This window comes from Ursus americanus, chromosome 16 (assembly GCF_024610735.1).
Source record: "Ursus americanus isolate L20-20 chromosome 16, mUrsAme1.1.p, whole genome shotgun sequence".
Lineage (NCBI taxonomy): Eukaryota > Metazoa > Chordata > Mammalia > Carnivora > Ursidae > Ursus > Ursus americanus.
In genome coordinates, this window is record NC_142142.1 from 39,572,355 (window position 1) to 39,589,552 (window position 17,198).

The 17,198-nt window shown below is 48.1% G+C and overlaps 1 protein-coding gene across 1 annotated transcript in view; it reads right to left on the reverse strand.

Moving 5' to 3' along the window:
- The window catches only part of ST14 (ST14 transmembrane serine protease matriptase), a 37,686-nt gene that overhangs the window by 19,853 nt on the left and 635 nt on the right, over positions 1-17,198 (reverse strand). The gene's annotated exons all lie outside the window — the stretch shown is intronic.

The following is a 17,198-nucleotide window of genomic DNA, read 5'->3' on the forward strand; positions in this document are numbered from 1 at the left end:
TCTGTACACGCATTTGCTGATAGTTTAGCTGGGTATAGAACTGTAAGTTTCAAGTAATTGTCACTTAAAATTTTGAAGGCTCTATTGTTTTTTAGCTTTCAATTTTGCTTTTGAAAAGTAAGATAACAGTACAAATCCATTATTTGTTATTCATAATTTGTTATCCCTCTCCGAAAGCCTTGAGGATGTACTTTGAATTGGGTCTTTAAATTTCATTATGCTGAGCTCTCTCCACCTCCCCTTTGAATTTGGAAATTCATATCATTCAGTCTGGGAAACTTTCTTGTACAGGCCTACCTTGTGTTATCATGCTTTGCTTTATTGTACCTCATGGATAATGCACTTTTTACAAATTGGAGGTTTGTGCACTGTGTGTCAAGCAAGGCTATCAGTGCCATTTTTTCAACAGCATTTGCTCACTTCCAGTTTCTGTATCACATTTTGCTAATTCTTGCAATATTTCAAACTTTTTCATTATTATCATATCCATTATGGTGATCTGTGATCAGTGATGATTACTCACTGAAAGCTCAGATGATGTTTGACATTTATTAGTGATAAAGTATTTTTAAATTCAGGTATGTACATTGTTTTTTAGACATGATGTACACTTAATAGACAACAGGACAGTGTAAACATAACTTTTATAAGCACTGGGAAACAAATTCATTCGACTTGCTTTATTGTGACATTTGCTTTATTGCAGTGAACCCACAATACCTCCAAAGTATGCCTGTATTTTTTCTTAAATTATGTCTTCCACTTCATTTTCTCTAGTCTTTCTGCAATTCCTATTATATTGATTCTCTACTTATACTTTCTCTGCTATTCTCCATCTCATTGTTTTTTAGGGTTTTTTAAAAGTAATCTCTACACCCAACATGGGGCTCAAACACATGACCCCGAGATCAAGAGTCACAAGTTCTACCAACTGGGCCAGCCAGGCACCCCCCCTCATTTTTTTTTAACTTTTTCAATGAATTTTTCATTTCTGCTGTTAACTCATTTCCAAGAGTTCTTTCTTGTTCTCTGAATTTTCCTTTCTTGTTCTCTGAATTTTGGATGCAAAATCTTCTCATCTTTATATTGCTATTGAGTGCCTTTTTTCTGTTTTTGGTTTCCTTTTTCATGTTGAAAACTTTTCTTAAATGCCTCAGGGTGTTTGGTTGTTCATTCATGTTTAGGAATGAGGTCCTAAAGGCAGTTTGGAACCTCTGTGTGCGTGGTTTGCCACAAGTGGCTTTGCTGTAGGCTATAATTAAGTGGCTAGCCAGGTTTTTTTTACTAGGCACTCCCAATTGTTAAGCTTTGTCTATCTTTTCTATGGGATGGTTTAATTGCTCCAGAGAATAATTTTCTAATCTCCTGGATAGAGTGATTTACACCCAGCCACTAGCATTCTGAAACATGTAAGAGAATAGGCCCTTGACTATTTTTCACCCCTCACTACAGCCTTCCTCTCTGTACCTAGTGTCCTTAAGTCTAGAGAAATCAATTTCCCATCCCTATGGGGGGTTGGGGGGTAGGGGAATGTTTGTTTGGGATCAAAGTGGGGATCTGGGGATTTCTAACAATGCCCTTCCCTAGCTCTCCTCTGTCTCATAGCCTGAGCCCAATTCCTGAACCTGGGAGAGGATATTATTAAAGAATACTGTAAGAATATTTCCAAGAGCTAAAGCGAGGCAGATATCTTTAAATTCAAAGGGCTCATTGAATAGTAAGAAAGATAAATGAAAAAGCATGCTTAACTAAATATATCACGATGAAATTTCAGGACACCAAGGATAGAGGAGATCCTTTGCATCTCTCCCTGGTATTTTTCCCCCTCTCATATTTTACATTTCTTTGTCATTTGGTTCTATTCTGGGATTTTTTTAATTTACTCTTGTGAACCTTCTATGCAATTTTAAAAATAGCTTCACTGACATAGAGTTGACATAAACTGTATGTATTTGAAGTGTGCAATTTTTGCAGATATCTACACCCATGAAGCCATCATCACAACCAAGAGAATAAACATATCCATCATCTTCAAAAGTTTCCTCTTGGCCCTTCTCTCCCATTCCTCCCTGATTCCTTTTCCAGTCCCAAAGTAACCACTCACCTGCTTCCTATCAGTAAACACTAATCTGCTTTGTTCTAGAACGTTATAGAAATGGAATTATACAGCATGTACTCCTTATCGTCTGGCTTCTTTGACTCAGCACAATATTTTGAGATTCATCCATCATATTAGGTTTATTACGTTAACAGTGCATTCGTTTCTATTCTTGGGTAGTGTCCCATTATATGGATATACGATGATTTGTTTACCTATTCATCTGTTGATGAACATTTGGGGTTTCTAATTTGAGGCTATTCCAAATAAAGCTGCTATAAACATTCCTGTACAAATCCTCATATTGGCATATGCTTTCACTTCTCTTGGATAGATACCTATGAGTGGGATAGCAAGTTTGCAGGACAGGTGTATTTTTAACTTTGTAAGAAGCCGCCAAACTGTTTCCCAAAGCGACTGTATCATTTTACATTCCCCTCAGAAGCATACGAGGACTCCCCATTGTCCACATCCTATCCAACATTTGGTATGGTCAATCTTTTTCATTTTAGCCATTCTAATAGATATAGAGTGGTATCTCACTGTGCTCTTAAGTTGCTTTTCCCTGATGACTAATGATGTTGAGCATCTTTTCATGTGCTTAAATTGCCATCTGTTTGTCTTCTTTGGAGAAGTGTCTTTTCAAATCTTTTCCCTAGTTTTTAAAATTGGTCGGCTTATCTTCACATTACTGAGTTTTGAAAGTTCTTTCCATATATTCTGGATACAAGTCTTTTAACAGATACGTAATTTGCAAAGATTTTCTCCTAGTCTGTGGCATATATTTTCATTCTCTTAACAGGGTCTTTTGAAGAAGAGATTTTCATTTTGACAAAATTCAATTTGTCAAGTTTTTCTTTTATGGACTGTGATTTTGGTGCTGTATCTAAGAAATCTTTGCCTAATCCAAAACAACAAAGATTTTCTCCCATATTTTCTTCCAACAGTTTTCGGTTTACATTTGGACCTATAACCCATTTTGAATTTAAAAAAATTTTATCTGGTGCAAGGCCTAGTGAAAGGTCTCTTTCTTTCTTTGTTTCTTCCTTTCTTTTTTCATATGGATATCCAATTGTTCCACTATAATTTGATGCACAGACCATCCTTTGCCTACTGAGTTGCCTTTTCACCTTTATCAAAAATCAGTTGTCCAGGGGGCGCCTGACTGGCGGTTGGTAGAGCATGCAACTCTTGATCTCAGGGTCGCGAGTTCAAGCCCCATGTTGGGGACAGAGCTTACTTAAAAACTAAAAAAAACCCCAGCCCTGCTGTAGAGCAAAGCTGTCAGCATTGGGGCTGCCAATGGCAGGGCCTTGGTTATCCCTGCAACATGAATTCTGGGGCTCCACTCAGCCCAGATATGCTGTTTAATCAATAACTAGACTGCTTCCTTTTATAACCCTACTCTATTCTTAGGCAGTCTTAGGTTCCATTCTTAGGCATATTAAAGATCATCCTGCCTAACCCAGTCACCTTATTGATAAGGAAACTGAGGCTGACAAAGAGGGAGTGACCTGTCCAAAGTCGCAAAGGCAGTGAGGTCAGTAAAGCAGCAAAGTCGAGACAAGAGCCATGTCCTTCCAACCCCACATGGGGTTTCAGGCCTGCACGTGGAAGAAGCTCCCATCCAGCAGGTCTTAACTGTATACATAACCATCTCTCCACATATACCAATCTCTCTGCAGGGCCATAAAGCCAACGGAAGACAAAGTATGCCAGTGCCTGTTTCTGCCTCTCCTTTCTCTCTTTCATAAAAGTAAACACATCAGCAGGTGCACATAAAATCTCAGTGCCGTGAAGCCAGGTGATTGCTTATCATGAAGAGAGATAGAGGCCACGTAACTCTGGCGGCCAATTCCCACTGGCCAGAGTCCCCAGAAACAGGATGGCTCAAGGCCAGCTCAGTCGAGAGAGCAAAGAATGACTTCCCCAAGGACAGATGCACATAAAGGGCGTGGAGCATACAAACGAAAACCCGAGGGGCAGGTTGCAGGGACAAGATCAGATTACCACCATTTCCATCCAACTTCCTGGAGGAAACAGGGGGTGCAGTCCAGAAATCCAGGGACTGTCCAAGGAAAATGACTTACAAAAGGTATTTGATGATATAGGAAAGACTCTTACAGTCACCTGACTCCCATCAAGTAAAAAAATCACCAGAACTGAAAGCTAAATGCTAAGCAAACAAAACCTAGTGTCCAAATCAACCAAAAAATCCTCCACTTTGAAAGGAATCTTCTCCTGGGTCCCCTGTCATCAGCTCCAATTCTCCAGGTCCCACCCTCCCACGGGCTCCAGGGAGAAGCAAATCCAAAGCCAGAACTTGCCATTGGTAACTCAGAATGTGCTCTTCACTAGAGAAAAGCAACTGGAAGTGTGTATATTTGTAAACAGCAAAAATAACACTGACTATCCAAAAATCTACCCAAGATTTCAATCAGAGCGGATGGGGAAAAACAGAATTAATCTTCATGCCAGACTTTTTTTTTGTTGTTTTTTTTTTTGAAGTTTGTTCCTCATTTGGCTACAGCTGGGTGGGACCTGATGGGAAGGCCGGATAGGAAACTAAACACCGAAGAAGTCACTCAGAGTCCTGGGATGACATCACACAACAACTGGTAATCTGCTTCTGCTGCTGAAGGTCAAGATCAAGGGCAGAGGTGATGTCACTGGCTGGAGACACAGGTGTTTTGCTCCGACCTGAGACGAGGACAAGGGTGGCTGGCTTCATGTGACACCGCCAGCTCTGTCGCTGACTTGTGGCAGATGCTCTCCCCCTCCAGCTTCCGTGGCTAGTGTACCCACCACCAGATGAGATGGGTCCCAATTCTGAGATGTCATCACCACCAGCACAGTCGTGCAACATCCGTCAGATTGTTCGAACAGGAAAGCACAGTAGGAGCCTCTGTAATGGTTTTCCAAGGTGAGGAGGTATTCTGTAGCACTCGAAGAAGCCCTCCTTTGCAAGGAGCAAGACAAAGCCAGCATCACTCCCCGGGGCCCCTGGGATGCCAGTTCAAGTCCGATCCTGGCCAAAGTCCCCAGAAACACAGCACGGTGCAAAGTCACCTGGGACAACAGAGCAGGGGATGACCTCCGGACACTAGCACTGTACTGGTCATCCTGGGCGATGCTGAGCACACACGTGCACAGAACCGACCCACCAAAGGTGACCCTGGAGACAGGCCTCTTTTTCCCATTGCTGATTAGGAAGGGAGGTGGGTCCCTGCTTAGCTGGGCTCTCTCCAAACTCGGCCGCTGTGGACAGAGAACGGCCAGCCCATGCACAGGCTCCCTGAGGGCAGAGACTTCCCAGCAACCAGCACAGAGTGGACACTTGATTTGTTCATCACGGGATGACCGAGGGGACAAATGAGAAGGGAAAGAAAGCCCACAGTGAAATCCTCCACCCACTCACCACACTGAGGCAATCGATCCCACAGAAGCTAGAGTCTCAAGAAACCCACGAGAGGCTCCGGTTCCCATGATCATACCACTTCAGCATTTCCCAGGCTTGTCAGGTCATGAAAAATCATAAACGAATAAAATAAAGCAAACACAGTGCTTGCCCGGCATCCAGATTCCCAAGCCCCTCTCTGATGCAGGAGGTCAGGGGCAGGGCCCTGGGATCTGCAAGTTTAACAAGACCCCGGACAGTTCGAGAAACGCCACCTGCCATTTCCCAGAGGCTGCCTGCCTGGCTCGCCCACTTGCCATCGCTGTGAGAGGGGCCCGCGAGGTTGAGTTTCACCCGCCCGATTTTTCACCACCAGCGTGCAAGGAACCTGCTCTACAGGCCGGGCTCTGCTTCTCGCCCGGGGACCCTCCCACAAGAGGGTCCCAGAACAGGCCATCAGCATCACCCCAAAGTCCCTGAGGCTGCGACCCGAGCTCCTCAGAGAGGCGCACTCCCAGCCAAAGCCGGCTCAGCAGTGGCAGACTCCCTAAACCCTTCCACTTTTTGGTGCCCAACCCTCTCACCCTCGCCCTTTGACCCCATCCCTTTCCTCAGCTGCCCCACCAGAAGCAGCTGCTGGAAAACCGGTGAGGCTTCAGAGCCTCAAGGAGGATCCAGAATTACCCGTGTATCTGTGACCCCAAGCCATGTAGGGGAGCAAAAAGCTGACCCACAGCTCACGGTTTCTACTGAAGGAAGTAAGCCACAACTCTGTCCACCTGGTCAGAGCAGGAAGGAAAGTCCCCCGGGGCCTGACTCAGCCACCGTGGGCGCTCTGTCTGCACAGAAACTCAGCAGTCTTCTCACAGCCAGTATCTGGCTGCTGCAAGCGTCACACTGTGTCCGCTTCCCAGCTCCCTGCACCGCCCAGACCCTGCCCACTCAGCTGCAAGCCCGGGACCCCTGCAGCAAGACCCCATAAGGGAACAGAAAACAGACTGAGGGCAGGACCACCAGATCCAAATCCCTTCTTTCCTTTTCGAGGGGTTGGGTTGGATATCACGTGGATGAGGGGTCAGGCCTGAGAACTCTGAGCCACAGGGCAAATATGTCTCACTGTGCCTCAGTTTTCCCCTCTAAAAAGTGGGTTAATAACCCCTTACAGCCTCCTAAGTAGAGGTGTTGTAAAACATAATTAGTTGACTCCTGCTAATGACAGAGGCCTCCCTACTATCGCCCTTCGATTCTCATTTCTCCACCCACAGTCCATCCACCTGCCTAAAGCGACCAAGGCCCATTCCTCCCTCTGGTCTGGTCAAACACCTGGAGTTCAAGTTCAAAACATTACAATGAAATAAACAAAACAACCGTGCAGCCTCAAAGGTAGCCCGTGTCCCCTGCCGTCTTGCCACTCGCCCCTGATCAAAAGCACCAGGAAGGACTCATGCTCCTGTCCCAGCTCCCACACCTCCCCTCCTCTCCTCTGAGGAAGGCAGGGACTGGCCTGGGGGAGAGAAGAGAGCCCTCCTAGGGACCTCTGCACCCTCTCACAGCCTAAAGGCAACTCACCTAGCAAAGACATCAAGTCTGCCATCAACTTACATTCTAGGCTTCCATCTACACGTCAACTTTCCCGTCATTTCCAAAACATTTTTTAAAACATTAAAATCCATTTCAGGGGCGCCTGGGTGGCTCAGTCCATTGAGCAGCTGCCTCTTGATTTCGGCTCAGTTCATGATCTGGGGGTGGGGGTGGGGGGGGTCCTGGGATGGAGCCTGCATCCGCTCTGTACTCAGCAGGGAGTCCACTTGGAGATTCCCTTTCCCGCTCCCTCTGCCCCTTCCTCCCCCTCTCAAGTAAATAAATAAGTCTTTTTAAAAATCCATTTTGAATGCAATTTTTTGCAGAACCTCAAAATAATAAAATAATAAACAGACTGGCTCAAGTAGCCTCAGGACCCAGAGGGTGTCCAGACTACTCCTTGAACACTGCCCTGAAGGTCTGTGACAGGTTTCCAAGCCACGGAGTTAGACACCTAACCGACGGCCTTCCTGGGCAGCAATAAGAAAGAGGCCAAAACCCACGGAGGCTCTGGGGATGCCCTGATGGTTACCAGGGCTCTCACCCCCATCGTCCGCGTGCCTCACAGCTCCGGGAGGGAGGAAAAGGCCACCACAAACATATTCATGATTTCTGTGCATCTTTGTGCCATGTTAGGCATTTTAAATACAGATTATCTTTAATTCCTACAACTAGGTTTCATTTCCAGATGAGGAAATGCTTAGTAAAGGATAGGTAACCCAGAGAGCTAAAAAGTGGCAGGGTGGAATTCCTGATCCCAAGGGGTGGACACCCTGCTGCCTCTCAAGGGGGTCAGCTATCACCCCTTCTCCCCCAGTGTACAGACAAGCACACTGGAGTGCAGAGAGGAACTGCCTTAAAGAACACTCTGTAAAACTCTACCTATGACAAAACCGGTTTCTGGGGCCCAAGCGGTGAGAGGGCTTGCCCAACACTATATATGCATTTCCACCCCTCCAACACTGGTCTAGGAGTGCTGACTCCTCCCACCTCTGACCTTGCCCCTCAACCAGGAGGCCCCCACACCTGTAAGGAGCTGGGAAGCTGCTCCCATCCTGCCCACTTAGAATGGCTCTGCTCTCCTCACCACCTACCAAACTCACCTGCCCTTGAAAACACAGCCCAAGGCTCTGCCCCTCCAGGAAACTTGCATAGACCACCTTCACCACAGTACTTTCTCTTGGAACCTCACCTCCCTTATGATCTGTACCACCCCTTGGCATCAGTCATACCCTATTGCCATGCTAAGACCAGGCAGTCCTAGGGGGTCAGGGTACCCCCGTTTCTTCTTCATACTGCTTCTCTCCCCAACCCCCTCCATGACCTCGGCCAGAGGTAGCTCTTGACTGGGTGGTTGATTGATTGAGGGACCTCTCTTTCCACTCTTGGGGAGCCTACCCATGGCAAGCTGGGAATCTCCCAGGTGCCAGGGCCCAGGAGAGTTTCCAGACTCATATCCCCAAGGTACCTTCATCTACCTGGAAGGGGAGAGAATAGTCAGTCCACACCCCAGGGTTCTGTTGACAGCCTCCCAAGCTCTCTGGTGTCAGCCTTGGCCTGGCCACCTGCTTTGGGCAGCCCCACCTAAGTGTGGACTCTCCCAGCCTCTTCCTCTCCTCGTCTTCAATTAAACGTTCCCCCCCAGGACTCAATCACTTTTCTAATTGAACCTGAGAATTCCCCCTCTGCTTCCAGATCAGGTGGGAGAGAACTCCACCAGCAGCCCCTGCCCTACCCCTGGCTCTTCATCCTCCTCGTCTGCCTGGGCCGCGTCCTTATTCTCCTGAGATCGTCTTCCAGCCGCGGCCGCTCTCACCCCTCCTGCCCCCAGTCCCCGAATTCGGGAAGCAGATGGCGTCTTCCAGCAGCAGCACAACCAGAGATTACACCCGAAATGAAACAAGAGAGCTGAGAGGTGAGGGCAGTGCCATGTAACTCTTTTCATTCTTTTCCTGGACTTTTCGCTGAACCCACATTCTTATTTCACAGGCTGGTGCTTTTTTCATTTACTGCATTTTTTATTGAGAGAACTAGGTTCACGTGCCTCGATAAGAAATAACACAAGGAGAGATCCCTTGTACACTCTGCCCAGTTTCCCCCAACGGTAACTTTTGTAAAACTGTATCATAATACCACAACACCGATATAATCCAGTGATGGAGGTTTCTCATTCTACTCGTATTCCTTGATGTGTGCGGGTATTAAGTTCCACGTAATTGATCATAGGCGTAGGTCCTGCGGCCGCCACACTTCTGTAGCAACGCCCCCTCCTCCCTGCCCCCTCCCCGCGGCTCCATCCTCCCATTCGAAAATCGTCCATTCAAAAATGTTCTATAAATGAATCATCCAGCATATAATCTTTTAAGATTGCTGGCTTCTTTCACTCCGCAGAATTCCCTGGAGAATCATTTGAGTCATCGTAGGCGCCAGGAGCTCGTGCCTTTTACTGCTGAGTAGTATTCCACGCAGGCACCGCGGTCTAACAGCTTTTCCGTGCACCCTTTTTAACAGCTGCCTCGGCGGACCCAGGGATCTGCAGAAGTTAGTGGGAAAGCCCCAAGCCCACCCGCTTCCTGGAACCAACTAGATTCCCAAAGCCTCGCTCAGGCACGTTTATAGAGTAATAAACCGAAGGGTCATTGTGAGTGAGAGACCTGGATAAGCAAACAAGAAAGCGCGGCCCTGAAGGGAAGGCGCCTGGAGGCCCAAGTCCACACTCGGGAGCCAGAATCCCTGTGGTGCAAGCAGAAGGACAGGAAAGAGGTGAAGACTGCAAAGGGTGTGCTTGGAATCACATTCCTAGAGCTGGGATGGACTGTAGACACGGTCATATCTCCTCCGGTCCTCCCCCTGGCCATCCTTTGGAAAGGAGTGGGGGGGGGATAGTATTTTCCTTTCTTGCCAGTCTTAGGAAGCTCTCTGGTCACACCAATGTGATCCGCATCACAATAACCGCTGTATATTAGTCGTCGTGCAATAGGACCAGCCAGAGAGCTCCCGCCCCGGACAGCGCCTGAAAGACTCCAAGTCGGCAGTCAAGCTCTGAGTCCGCCGCTGATCTGGCTAAACACGTTCCACTCAATGATTCAAACGATGTGTTTTCTAAACCTCTGGCCGTCTCCAACCTCACAGGTAACAATATTCCCAGGAAGACACGATGCCCAGAATTCAACAGCATAATTCAAACATGGGACCAGTGCGGTCTCCACAGGGGCTGTTTGTCAATTACCTCCCCTATCCCCATGGCTCTATTTCCATTAATCATCCAGTAACACATTCCATTAGCACATCCAAATAATAAAAATAAATAATAATAAACGATGATAAATCCACTTGCTGAAAGCTTATGCAGCAACAGAAAATCGATTTTCAAAGGGTAGGTAATACCATGAAAAACTCTAAGATACAATGTTAAATGGAAAAAAAAAAAGGCCAAGATATATAGGCACTTGCCATCCCTCTAAACTCAACTCTGGTGTCTCCTCTGAGAGGTGCCCAAGGAGGGCCCCTCCTCCTCTGTTTTAGTCAGATAACTTCCCAAGGGTTTGCTAGTACCCCAAGTACCCCCCAGTCCCAGCCTCTCACTGTCTCAAGGTCAACCACCTGCTCTTTAAGGAAAGGAGAAAGGGGCTGCCTTGTTCCACAATCCCAGATGGGTTAACACAGTTAAATGTTTGACCCAGGGGCGCCTGAGTGGCTCAGTGGGTTAAGCATCTGCCTTTTGGCTCAGGTCATGATCCCGGGGTCCTGGGATTCAGCCCTGCGTAGGGCTCCCTGCTCAGCAGGGAGTATGCTTCTCCCTCTCCCTCTGCAGCTCCGCAGCCACCCCTCCCCCCACCTCATCCTCTTTCTCTCAAATAAATAAATACATAAAATCTTTTTAAATAAATAAATAAATAAGAATGTTTGACGCATTAATTGATTACAACCATGGCTTTAGCTACAGAATAGGAATTACATTATGATTCTGTTTTGGGCAGAATACATGTCACATATATATCAACATGCACTTAGGTACTAGTCCGTGCATAAAAGACTGGGAGAGGGGCGTCTGGTTGGCTCAGTGAGTTAAGCGTCTGCCTTAGGACCAGCTCATGATCAAGCCCAGAATCAGGCCCCCTGTCTGCTTGTCCCTCTCCTTCTGCCCCTCCCCTGCTCATGCTCTCGCTCTGCCTCTCTCTCTCAAATAAATAAATAAATAAATAAATAAATAAATAAATAAATACAATCTTTGTGGGGGGGAAGACTGTGGGAAAATATAAACCAAACTATTTAGAGGGGTTATAAAACCCAGGGGAAAGAATTTCAGAAGAATTTCACTTTCTACTTTGCATATTTCTATATTGCTTGATACAAACAAACAAACAAAAACCTTCCTAACTTTTGTATTCAGAAAAAAAACAACTTTTTTCTTTTAGAAAAATGCATAGGCAATACCAAATTATTAAAATGCCTTTCTAGGGCACTTTCCCTCATTTTCTCAATTCTTTTTATTTATCTGAGTTATCCAAATTTCCTTTAAATATGTATATATTCGTCTTTTTAATAATAATTTTAAAGGGTATAACCAAATTAAAAAAAATGGGGAAGGAGGAATTTCCTTTACATTTTAGGGAGCCACAGAACGCGCCTGGCTTTTACGGAGCTTGCCACTGACTCAAAATATTGGCTCTACCGGGGTGCCCTGCTCGCTTCTCCTCACTCTCCTCCTCACATCCCAGCCGTGGGAGGGAGGTGGTTTTAGTTTCCAGTATTAGGGTGGTGCACGAAAGCACAGCATTTACTCCAAACGCAGGTGGACACAATTCCTGACACCCCACCATGCAGTCTGCCCAGGTCCTTCTGACTCAGAATTAAGTCATCCGAGGTATTGGCCGTTCCCTCCCAGGAGGCTGTCATCTACCAAGCTGATAAGCAAATGCTCCAAGACTCCATCAGAATTGTTAATAAACAAGAAACGGCCCAGAACCCAGGAAGGGGGGAGGAGCAGCCCCCAGGCCATGGCATAGAGTGCCGTGGTCTGTGAATGGACCCTCTTAGGCACAGTCAGACCCAGATCCACCAGACTTCACTGTCTTTCATACCCGGGGCCTCCAGCAGGCCAAGCAGATAGAAGACCGGTACGGCAATTCCGCAGGACACAAACTGTCTCCACCATAAGGAACTTGATAAACATATGCATATGGAAGGCAGGTGAGGGGGCATGAAAAATGTAAACAACCCGATTTGCTGGCTTGGGTAGGTGAATCTTTACCTTTTTCATTTCGAAACTGCCTTTATGATCGTAATCATGTGTATTAATAAATAAAGCTACATTTTGTTCAAAGCCTTGTTGAAATCACATCTCCAGCCAGTCTCCTGGTCTACCAGATGAGTAACCTCATCAAAAGGGGAAACCAGACGAGTTTGGTGTGAGAGGTTTTTGTGGACTTGTGTTGGCGCCTGGTGTTCACCACTCTCTGTTTAATGACGCGTTCCAGTATTTTGCTGGGGATACGCATCAATCACCATCATCTTTGGAATACAACTGTATAATGGCTTTGCGGTTAAGGCTTTGAAGTCAACACAGATTTGGTTTGAACCCTGATATACCTCTAATTGCCTTTGGGCCATTATGCAAATCTTTTGAGCCTCAGTATTCTCATCTGTAAACTGGTCTTTTTTCCCCTTAGAGTTGCTGCGAGAAGAGAGAGAGATAATGAACTGAAATACACATATTGAGTGATGGGTAGAAATGGTTGTAATCATATTCTGCTCTACTTTTCACTAACGTCACCATCTTAGAGAAACAAAGGATCGGAGATTTTAACCAGTCTGCCAACTGTCCCAAGGAAACTAAAGATTCTGTTCCTAAGCCTGGACAGAATAAGCAAATTCTGAAAATATGAGATTCCAAGACAGAACTTTTAGTAGAGACCTGCTTCTGGAAAAGTTCTTAAAGAAAAAGGGGCAATTACTGTCTGAGAACTCTGAACAAACCCCAAGTACTTTCTCACCACCGCCAGCCTGAGTGAGAATTCCCAGAGAAGCCCAGAAGTTCCCATTCCCATGTACGAAATTATGGTAAGCCCCCAGCATCTCAGAAACATCCTAAGAAGAGAAATCCAGTTTCTACCCAAACAAACTAATTCTTACCCTTAGTAACGCATCCAGTCCTGAGCGCACCGTCTGACACTAGCAGGCCAAGTAGAGCACAGCAGAGCCAGACTACCTGGCTTCAAATTCCAATCCCACTGCTGTTTCACTCTGTGACCTTAGGCAAGTGACTTAGCCTCTCTGTGCTCCACTTTCCTCACCTATGAAGGGGTAATAAGAATACTAATAGACATAATACATGGCATATGCTCACCAAATGCTAGCAATGACGTAAACACTCCAGCAGCATAAGTACAATGTCAGAAGCAACATCTTCAGGCCCCGGGCTGAGGGGCTGGGTCACACTCTCTTCTTCAAAGAACAGACTTTCTCTCTTAGGAGAGACAAGTCAACAGTCTGGACAGCACCAGAGGCCAGAGAAGGAACTGACGCCAGGGGAACTCCAGCACCACAGCGGCCACCGGCCACGGCCATGGCCACAGCCACGGCCACAGTGCTGGCAGCCACGCCCCCTGGGGCCGCAGCATGAGAAGCCCAGGTGGGGGAGGCTGTGATGATGCGAGGCCGCCACCAACAAACAAGCCGGCTCTGGGCAGACCCCCCCACACACACACACACCCACCGTGGATGGTCCCACGGGTTTAAACACCCCAGGCTTCTGATCTGGGCAGCTACAAAGCTAGCGTTGTCTTCTCTGCCTCAGTTTCCCCATCTCCTACATGAAGCCATGAAGGTCCAGGTCTTCCCAGGACTGAGGTGCAAGGAGGTCCCCTGCCGTAGGCAGGCTCCCCGTTCATTCACAGCAGCCGGGAGGCGCGTCCCACCTAAAGAACCATCCCAATTTCCCACTGCCCACCCTCCCTGCTCTCCCCTCACCCCCTGCACACACCGTCCCGGCACAGGGGCCTCTGAGAGAGCTCGGCACGCGCTCAAGAGAACCCAGAAAGAAGGAAGTTGTTTCAAAGTTTTGTGTTGTATGGGAGGGGGGAGGAAGAAGGGAAGGAGGAAGCAGTTACAGTGGTCGTGGGCTCATATTTCCTTCCCGTAGAAGGATCTTTCCCATAGACGCTCCAATAAAGGTGCTCTCATTTCCCAAAACTCCTCAGAGAGAGGCCTGTGTTCGGCAGGGCAGCCGGCACTTCTGGGAGGCCAGTGCCCCATCGCCAGCCCGGGTTCTTGGCCTCTGCACATGCCTACTGATACACATCACCTTCCTGTTGGCCTGGACACCAGTCTCCAGGCCTTTTCCAGCCCAGAAATCCAACCGGTGTGACGCGTACACCGCGCTGTAACTTACAAAGGGCTGGGATGTAAAGTATCCCTTTCCGTCCTTGCAACAAATCTATCACATACATGTCATCCCCATTTTATAGTCACAGAAACTGAGGCTTAGAGACATTAGGTAACATCTCTGAGATCACCTGCCAGGAAAGTGGAGACACCGGGTCTTGGCTCCCTGTCGGCCACTCAGGCCACCGCATCCTAGATGACCACATGCCCCCATTCCCCTACCCTGACCTTTCGAGCCCGAGGTGGATGCCTCCTAAGCGGCTCCTGGGCTTCTCTGGAATCTAGTACTTCCCATACACACAGAACTTAATTCCCTGTCTTCCAAGTGTTCCCTGCAGGCAGGGGCTCTCTGACCGGGTCTTTCTCAGGGTTACTGTCCAGTGCCTGGCACGTGCTCAGTAGTGGGTAGCTAATAAATATTTGTTCCATGGATGAGTGAATGTGTGACCAGTTCACAAAGAGATGACTCCCCGCAGAGCCAGAGCTGTACAGCCCAGCCCCCACACCTGATTTCCCAATCCTGGTCTCCATATGCCTAGGGGATTCTGAGTCCTACTTAGCACACTCCTGACTTGAGAAGGCACCAATGGTTGTCAAAGCACGTTTATAGCTCCAGCAAATATTCAACGAGGGCCCAGACACTCCGTGAGGCAGGCTTCTCAGTTCTCAATGCTGGCCATAGTAATTGGCATTTGTACACCTGCTATCATGGAGGGAGTGTTCACACAATCCCCAGACACAATGTGTACGTCAGGGCCCTGGGGACAGTAGGGAACACTCAGATGGTCACTTCCTGCTCGATGGGAACAGCTTGGGGCGGGGCAAGGCCCACAGTCATCGGCCTTGGGAAGGATGCAGCCACATACAAGAACCTCCAGACAACCTTTCGCCACCCGTGCAGGAATGGAAGTAGCCAGAACATGGAACTCAAAAGCAAGAGTCCTCCTGTGGGGCTCAGTATGACCCAGCCAGGCTCTGTGGACACACAGGGCAAAACCAGGGGCAGGAGGTGCACCTCCTGGTCAGGGAACAGGTCAAGGCCGAGGATGCAGACCCTGACTGCAAACACTGCAAGGTGACCCGGGGAATGAGATTTCTGCTAAGGCCTGGGATGGGAAGGAACAGCTGAAGACTTCCTGGAGAAATGGAAACGCGCTTTGGCCATAGTCAGCTACTTTCCTCAGGACACACTGCAGCACGTCTAATTTTTGCACATGTCTCTAAGCACGGCTCTCAAGACTGTGATTTCCTTAAGGGAAGCCATCACATCTTATTCGTCTTTGAGAACCTCCCTCCAAGAGTCCCTGGCCTGGGATTAGGTACAGAGTTGGTTCAATGGAGCTTGGCAGGAAAAATGACAGAGTGATCCATGTGAAGGAAAATCGCAGAATCAGAGGGGGAGGGGAGAACCCGATGGAAGACAGAACGTGTGAGCTTCGCAGAAGATAAGAAAACCAGCAGGGACCACGGGGAAAAATAAGCAAGGGCTTGCAGGTGACAAGAGAAAGATGGCTGTTGTGGTGGCTCGGAGAGGAGTGCGGAGATGAGCCCCAGGCCTGGCCCCAGGTCAAGACGGAGTGTGGCTGGAGGGGCAGCACAGACAAGACTGTGAATCCCAGAAAGGGAAGTTGAGGGGGGAAAAAACAGCCCTGAAATAACAAATACCAAACAGCAGGCCCTCTGCTAAGCAGGCAGGAGGCTAGAGCCCCAGCAGGCAATTATCAGGGATTCATAAACATGGCAGTTACAAGAAGGGAAAATAAAAGGCACACATCGGGGTGAACCGGCCTCAAGCAGGGAGGCTCGGCAGGAACCCATTCCCAAGCCTCCAGGCTGGCTGCCCTGTTCGTGCTTTCTTCCACACAGGAAGTGAAATGTGGCGAAAACAAGAGCAGCCTTGGTGGCTATTTGGGGTCTGGCTAACCACAGTAGCCCCAGGATCTGGTCTTCTGCAAACTCCCTAAGTCACCAGGCCACTTGGAGAAAAGGAATTGATTTCAGAGAGCTACAAAATTTGGCCTAACGTGGAGCAATGGCCACGATGTGGGGCAGGTGTTCCTGGACCAGGACATGAGAGAAAGTGAGAGCCGGTGGTGCAGAGCCCCCCATCACTTGCAGAGGGGAACGCTCCCTCCTCAGCCCTGCCTCTCAGCGCCCACTCAGAGTCAGCTGTGAGCTGGAGTTCGCTGGCATTTTGGGAAACCCAGGGTCCCAGCTGGACAGAGGTAGAGGCCTGGTTGCTAGTCCCACCTGGGTGCCACCCGTGGGTGTGTCCTTCAATAAAAGAACAACCCATTCCCAACTCTTTGCATTAAGGTTTAACGTCCTTGAGATCTTTCAAGAGGTCTCTCATTGTTTTGTCTGTCAAACAAGAGCTGCCAGCTTTGGGATCTTCCAAAAGGCTCAAGACACATGTTCTCACATCCCTTCCCAGAGACTCACCTTCCCAAAGGGCTCCATCCCCTCTTCGAGAAGCCCAGGCAAGCCCAACCCTGGAGTCCTTAGCACCACCTTAGCTCTGGTCTCCCAGTTGCCCTCTACAAAGGTCGCCTAATGCCTTCTGACCGGGAAGGAAAAAAGCAAACTCCCGCAGAGGCGAAGGATGGCTCTGGCTTCAAAGCTCCCTGGGAACCTCCCTTCCTCGGCCCAAACCACCCCACTCCGTGCCTCCACCCCTGGTTCTTTCCAGACGTGCACTAACAGCGCGGAGTTAATGGAGGAGCCGAGATGGAGCCC